Source organism: Dreissena polymorpha, unplaced genomic scaffold (assembly GCF_020536995.1).
Source record: "Dreissena polymorpha isolate Duluth1 unplaced genomic scaffold, UMN_Dpol_1.0 chrUn003, whole genome shotgun sequence".
NCBI classification, from domain to species: domain Eukaryota; kingdom Metazoa; phylum Mollusca; class Bivalvia; order Myida; family Dreissenidae; genus Dreissena; species Dreissena polymorpha.
Window position 1 is genome coordinate 553,916 of NW_026273317.1, and position 6,510 is coordinate 560,425.

Below are 6,510 nucleotides of genomic sequence, written 5' to 3' on the forward strand. Positions count from 1 at the left end.
TAATGGTATGTGGGTAATGCCAAACAATAAATACAATTTCCGTAATAAAGTACATGCAATTCTATGTCTTTCTGATACAACATTTATGCCTTTTTAAAAATTGCATCATACTTTGAAATTGTTGTAATAGGTTAAGTACATGTGGCATTATGTTCCTTCATTTATTAAATGGTTCAACTATTTCACTGATATACATTGATAGTTGCTTGGAAGTTTTCATTAATTGGATGTCAGCCTTCAAACTTAACATGAATCATATCAAAAACTGAAATTATTGTATATGGGACCAGGCAACAGTTGGCGAAACTGAGTACTTCAAGCATGGCTATTGGTGGCTGCGGAGTGAAATTCATCAATCATGTAAGAGACCTTCGTGTTATCATGACAAACACACTTAACTTTAACAAAGACATACAGGAAAAGTGTCAGAGCACTCATGCACAGCTATGATATATCAAAGCTATACGTAAATATCTTACAAAAGAGTCGACTGCATCATAAGAACATTGATTAGTTAATTTGCATATTGACTTTTGCAATGGTCTTTTTAGCTGACCTGATTGCTCAGGTGAGCTTTTGTGACTGTTCTTTGTCCGTCGTATGTCTGCCCGTCCGTCCGTTAACATTTGCTCGTAAACACTCTAGAGGCCACATTTCTTGTCCCATCTTCATGAAACTTAATCTGAAGCTTTGTCCCAATGAAATCTCGGCCGAGTTCGAAACTGGGTTGTGCCGGGTCAAAAACTTGGTCACTAGGTCAAAAAATAAAGAAAAACCTTGTAAACACTGTAGTAGTCACATTTCATGCCCAATCTTCATGTAACTTTGTCAAAATGGTTGTCTTAACCCTTTCCCACTCAGAGGCAAAGAGAAAATTGCTATGGGAAAACAACATAAAACCAGAACAGCCTGCGAGTTACTCGCAGTCTGTTCAGGTTGTATGCTGTTTGCTTCTCATCAGTATCTAAGGGTTGGAAATGAAGCCTTTAAAACTTGAATCTAGTAAGAAAGGTATTTAATTAAATATAACTTTCTAAGAGACTACTAACACGTCAAAATTTATATCTAAGTGGGAAAGGGTTAATGATATCTTGGTTGAGTTCAAAAGTGGCTGTGATCCGTTGAAAACATGGCCGCCAGTGGGCGGGGCAATTTTCCTTACCGGTATTTGGCTATAGAGAAACCTTGTAAACACTCAAGTTGGTCAAAACATTGGTTCTATTGATGTCTCGGACGAGTTCAAAATGGTCAAGATCGGTGTAAAAACATGGCCGCCAGTGGGTGGGGCATTTTTCTCTATATGTATATAGTGGCAGTTTTCCCTATTTGGCTATAGAGAAACCTTGTAAACAGTCTAGAAGTCACAATTTTTGCCCAATCATCATGGAAGTTGGTCAAAACATTGGTTTTATTGATATATCGAACGAGTTTGGCCGCCAGTGGGGGGGGGGGTATTTTTCTCTATATGTATATAGTGAAAACATGTGAACACAGTAGAAGTCACATTTTTGGCCCAATTTTCAGGAAATTGGCTCAGAACATTTGTTTCCTTGATACGAGAGTTGAGTTCAAAAATGGTTCTGGTCAGTTGAATAACATGGCTGCTGGGAGGGGGGCAGTTTTCTCATTATGCCCCCCTCCCCCTTTGGAAGAAGAGGGGGTATATTGTTTTGCTCATGTCGGTCCGTCCTTCCACCAGATGGTTTCCGGATGATAACTCAAGAGCGCTTATGCCAAGGATCATAAAACTCCATAGGTACATTGATCATGACTCGCAGATGACCCCTATTGATTTTCAGGTCATAAGGTCAAAGGTAAAGGTAACGATGACCCGAAATAGTAAAATGGTTTCCGGATGATAACTCATGAACGCTTATGCCTAGGATCATGTAACTTCATAGATACATTGATCTTGACTCGCAGATGACCCTTATTGATTTTCAGGTCACTAGGTCCAAGGTCATGGTGACCCAAAGCAGTAAAATGGTTTCCAGATGATAGCTCAAGAACCCTTATGCCTAGGATCATGAAACTTCATAAATACATTGATCATGACTTGCAGATAACCCCTATTGATTTTCAGGTCACTAGGTCAAAGGTCAAGATCAAGATGACCCAAAATAGTTAAATGGTTTCCAGATGATAACTCAAGAACGCTTATGCCGAGGATCATGAAACTTCATAGGTTCATTTATCATGACTCGAAGATGACCCCTATTGATTTTCAGGTCACTAGGTCAAAGGCCAAGGTCACAGTGACCTGAAATAGTAAAATGGTTTCTGGATGATAACTCAAGAACGCTTATGCCTAGGATCATGAAACTTCATAGGTACAATGATAATGACTCGCAGATGACCCCTATAGATTTTCAGGTCACTAGGTCAAAGGTCAAGGTCACAGTGACCTGAAATAGTAAAATGGTTTCTGGATGATAACTCAAGAACGCTTATTCCTAGGTTCATGAAACTTCATAGGTTTATTGATCAGGACTCGCAGATGACCCCTATTGATTATCAGGTCACTAGGTCAAAGGTCAAGGTCACAGTGCTAAAAAACGTATTCACACAATGGCTGTCAAGGTCACGGTGACTCAACTTAGAAAAATGGTTTCCGGATGATAACTCAAGAATGCTTACGCCTAGGATCATGAAACTTCATAGGTACATTGATCATGACTCGCATATGAAATTATGATGAAACTTGACCAGGATGTTTGTCCGGACAATATTTAGGTCAAGTTTGACATTTGGTAAAGATTGAATGAACCGACTCCTCTCAGGTGAGTGAACTAGGGCCATCTTGGCCCTCTTGTTACTGAAGTTCCTGCGTATCAAATCAAGAAGCTACAGCTAGTACAAAATCATGCTGTTAGAATACCGTTAGTTATGAAGGTTTCTTTTAACCCATTTGTGCCTAGTGTCTTGAAAAAGGCCTTGGCAAACAGCGTAAACCCAGATGAGACGCTGCATGATGTGGCGCGGGGTCTCATCTGGGTCTGCACTGTTTGCTTAAAGGAATTTCTGTAAGAATTATTCTAAATATAGGTATAAATATACTAGACATCCCTAATTTTGGAAAAAAATGATCAAATTTAGAAGGATGGGAGAGTCCAATAGGCATAAATGGGTTACAGAACCAATCGCTGATCTTCCAGTAAAAGCCAGGGTGATGTTTAAAGTCTTAGTTGTTTTCTTTCGGTTAATCAATGGAGCAGCTCCAGTATACCTTAGGGAAATGTTTATACCTGCTCAAGGACACTACAAATTAAGATAACAAAAAGAGACAACATTCTACATCCCTAGACAAAGAACACAATTCGCTGATAGATCTCTTGTCTTCATTGGTCCAAAATGGTGGAACAATCTACCTGAGTACCTGAAGAATTGTCAATCTGAAGCCACGTTTAGATCAAGGCTGAAAACACATTTGTTTTCACAATTTTACAAACAATGAATGTACCAGTCGAATTAATATAAAGTTAGAATTTTTATAAACTAGAATAGTAAATTCTGATTGTTTTAAAGTTATTGAACATAAGTGCATAATTTATTGTTTACAAATGGTCGTCTTAATGCACAATTTGTTATTATGAAGCACAGTAGAATATGTAAAGAATTCTTTTGCTATATAAATGCTAAGTATTAGATGTTTTTTTATAGTATTCAAAGCAACGTATATGTGTCTGAAGGTATTTTAAATGTGAAAAGTACAGACAAATATAGGATTTCAAAATAAGTCAAGCCAAAATCCAAATATGTGTTTAAAATTCTGATCATCTGACGTAGAAAAATGTTGCATAACACTGCAAACAATTCTATAAAATTATAATAATGTTCTTTATTGCAATTGTTTCAAAAGTAAATTAGATAGATGACTTGTATATTTTTTCCAGGTGTTACTTGAAGAACATGGTTTTTTTCATTAATAACCTTGAATTATGTAACACAACATGTATTTACTTACGTTGACTGTTTTGATCACCATATTATTATTGTATTTCATACAGCCATTTACATAGTTTGCAATACAGCAGTAATGGATTCCTACAAACATTACAAACGTCATTATGACTGGCTTATATATGGCATTGATTGTCTTTGATTTTAGTATTGTATCAGTATCGTTATAATTGTTCTGTGTATTAATATTTTTCACTTTTGAATTTTTATTCCATTTTACTGGATTTATTTAGAATAAAAGTGTTTGACACTAATGCTTGTAGTTTATCTTATCATACTTGTCCATGATCACTCAGTCAATGTCTGCAACGCCACGTCATGGCACTTTAAATTTAAATGATATTTTTTTCTTGACTGTTTGTAGGATCAAAACATGTGTATTTATGCCTGAAGGCACAAATTAAGGCCTGCAGTTTCATTTAAAGGGGCCTTATCGCGTTTTAGTAAATTGACACAATTAAAAAAAATGGTTCAGATTCGCAAATTTCCATTGTAGTTACATGTATGATATTTGTGAGGAAACAGCTATGCTGAACATTTACCTTGCTCTAAAATATCCATTATATGCATCTTTTGAAAATTTTAAAAAGCTGAAAATTATAAAGCGTTGCAACACAAAACCATTGAATAATTTTAAGAGTTCTGTTGTTGTCGTTATATTTTGTGACACTCAGAAGATTGCTTAAATAAAGTATAAAATACGCCAATCATTGTATGAGCATGGATGGCCGAGCGATCTAAGTGTTAGACTTTTACTCAAGGGGTAAGTGGTTTGAGCCCAGATGAGGGTGATTTTTTTTTTTCTTTAATTTTATTCTGTTTGTTTTTTTCACTGGAGCTTTTTTTCTATTTATCAATATAAAGCATTTACTTACAAAATTTCAATACATGTCAAAATCTGTGAGAAGGTCCCTTTAAGAATACTCCTTCATTTTAAGGTACAATTCTTACCTGCAGGTTAAACTTAAGCTTATCCATGAACTACCGACAGGATCTATAATAAATAGGTATACTTTGAGTCCTACAAAAATATGCCTACAGGCACAATGTTACGGATGCAGGTATGTATTAAGACCTACATGTATAGGCCCATTTAAGAATTATCCTACTCTTGATTAGGTACAATTTGTATCTGAAGGTTCATGTTTAACCTATCTGCATAAATATGTAATGTATGAAGAGTATGTTTGAATGAGTCAACTTTTATATTTAAATGTATAGTTTTCATTTGTAATGTTACATTGACACGTCTTTTTAAGTGTTTCATTTTTGTCATCTAATAATGAATCTTTTTGTACACATCATGTTAAGACCTTCAATTTTTTCATTTGATAAAAAATCTTATTTTACATGTAGATGTTCTTACATTGTATAAACTTCATATAAAAACAGTACATGTACATCATATGTTCATAATTATCAGCTAAACAATGGTCTTATTGTTGTTATTTGTAAGCTCATTGCTGATGTCAATCTTTGTCTGTCGTTTATCAAGATTTACCTTGTGAGCATTCTAGATCCTGTATTTATTGTTCAACCTTCATGAAACTTGGTCAGAACATTCGTTACAATCAAATCTCAGCCAAGTTCTAAACTGGGCCATGTCAGATTTAAAACTACTTCACCAGGTCAAATGAAAGAACAAGCTTTTGAACACTAGAGGCCACATTTATTGCCTTATCTTCATGAAACTTGGTCAGAACATATATCTTTTGAATGGATAGTCTCTTCATTATAAACAGTGAATGTGGTCGATTGAAAATATGAATTCCACATTTTATAAAGCTATTATTACTGAAAATATTGATAATAACATATTGCACTGCCTTTGTCCAGTGTCTATGTGGAAGCACACCTTCCATATTTGGGACACTAAAGCAAAGCTTACACTAGCTTTGTATTCACTTCAAACACTTTAACAATGTGCTTATACACGTATAATGTTCAATAAAATGTGTGCATTTCCATGGTCAAGAAGTTTCAACTTTAACTTCTGAAAATGAAAACATACACAAGCATTTACATTTCATATCAAAATGATCCTTTATTAATCAAATCCGGTGAATCATCATTTTAAAACTTATTAAATAATGCACATTAGATTTTGAACTCAGTAGAGCATTGCTAGCAATATCGTGACTTGCAAATGTTTAGTTTACAGAGTACTGTGCAGCAATTGTGACTGTCCCTGGTGAAATAGAACTTCCAATCAAACAAACCGCATCAGCACACACCGGGTAGTTGAGAAGTGACTACTGTGGACACAATACACTACTGATTTGACACCTAATTTGTAACATTGGAAAATGGATTGAGAAACTAAAAGATAAGGGTTTAAGTGTCAGGATTACCAGTTTTTTTGCCGGTTTGGTCCAGGTCACACACTTTTTTTTACACATTCCTTTTTTATAGCCGATTTTTCTGTGACCATATCTTCCTTAAAAAAAAATATATAAGCTTTTTTGGTATATTATCCCCACGCTTTTTGAAAAAAAGGTGGGGATATTGTGGTTATCTCCGCCGTCCGTCCGTCCGTCCGTCTGTCTGTCT

General features: G+C 35.4%; 1 protein-coding gene across 1 annotated transcript in view; it reads left to right on the forward strand.

The window, feature by feature from the left end:
- Window positions 1-6,510, forward strand: part of LOC127863242 (sentrin-specific protease 1-like) — a 289,205-nt gene that overhangs the window by 54,340 nt on the left and 228,355 nt on the right. The window lies entirely within an intron of this gene.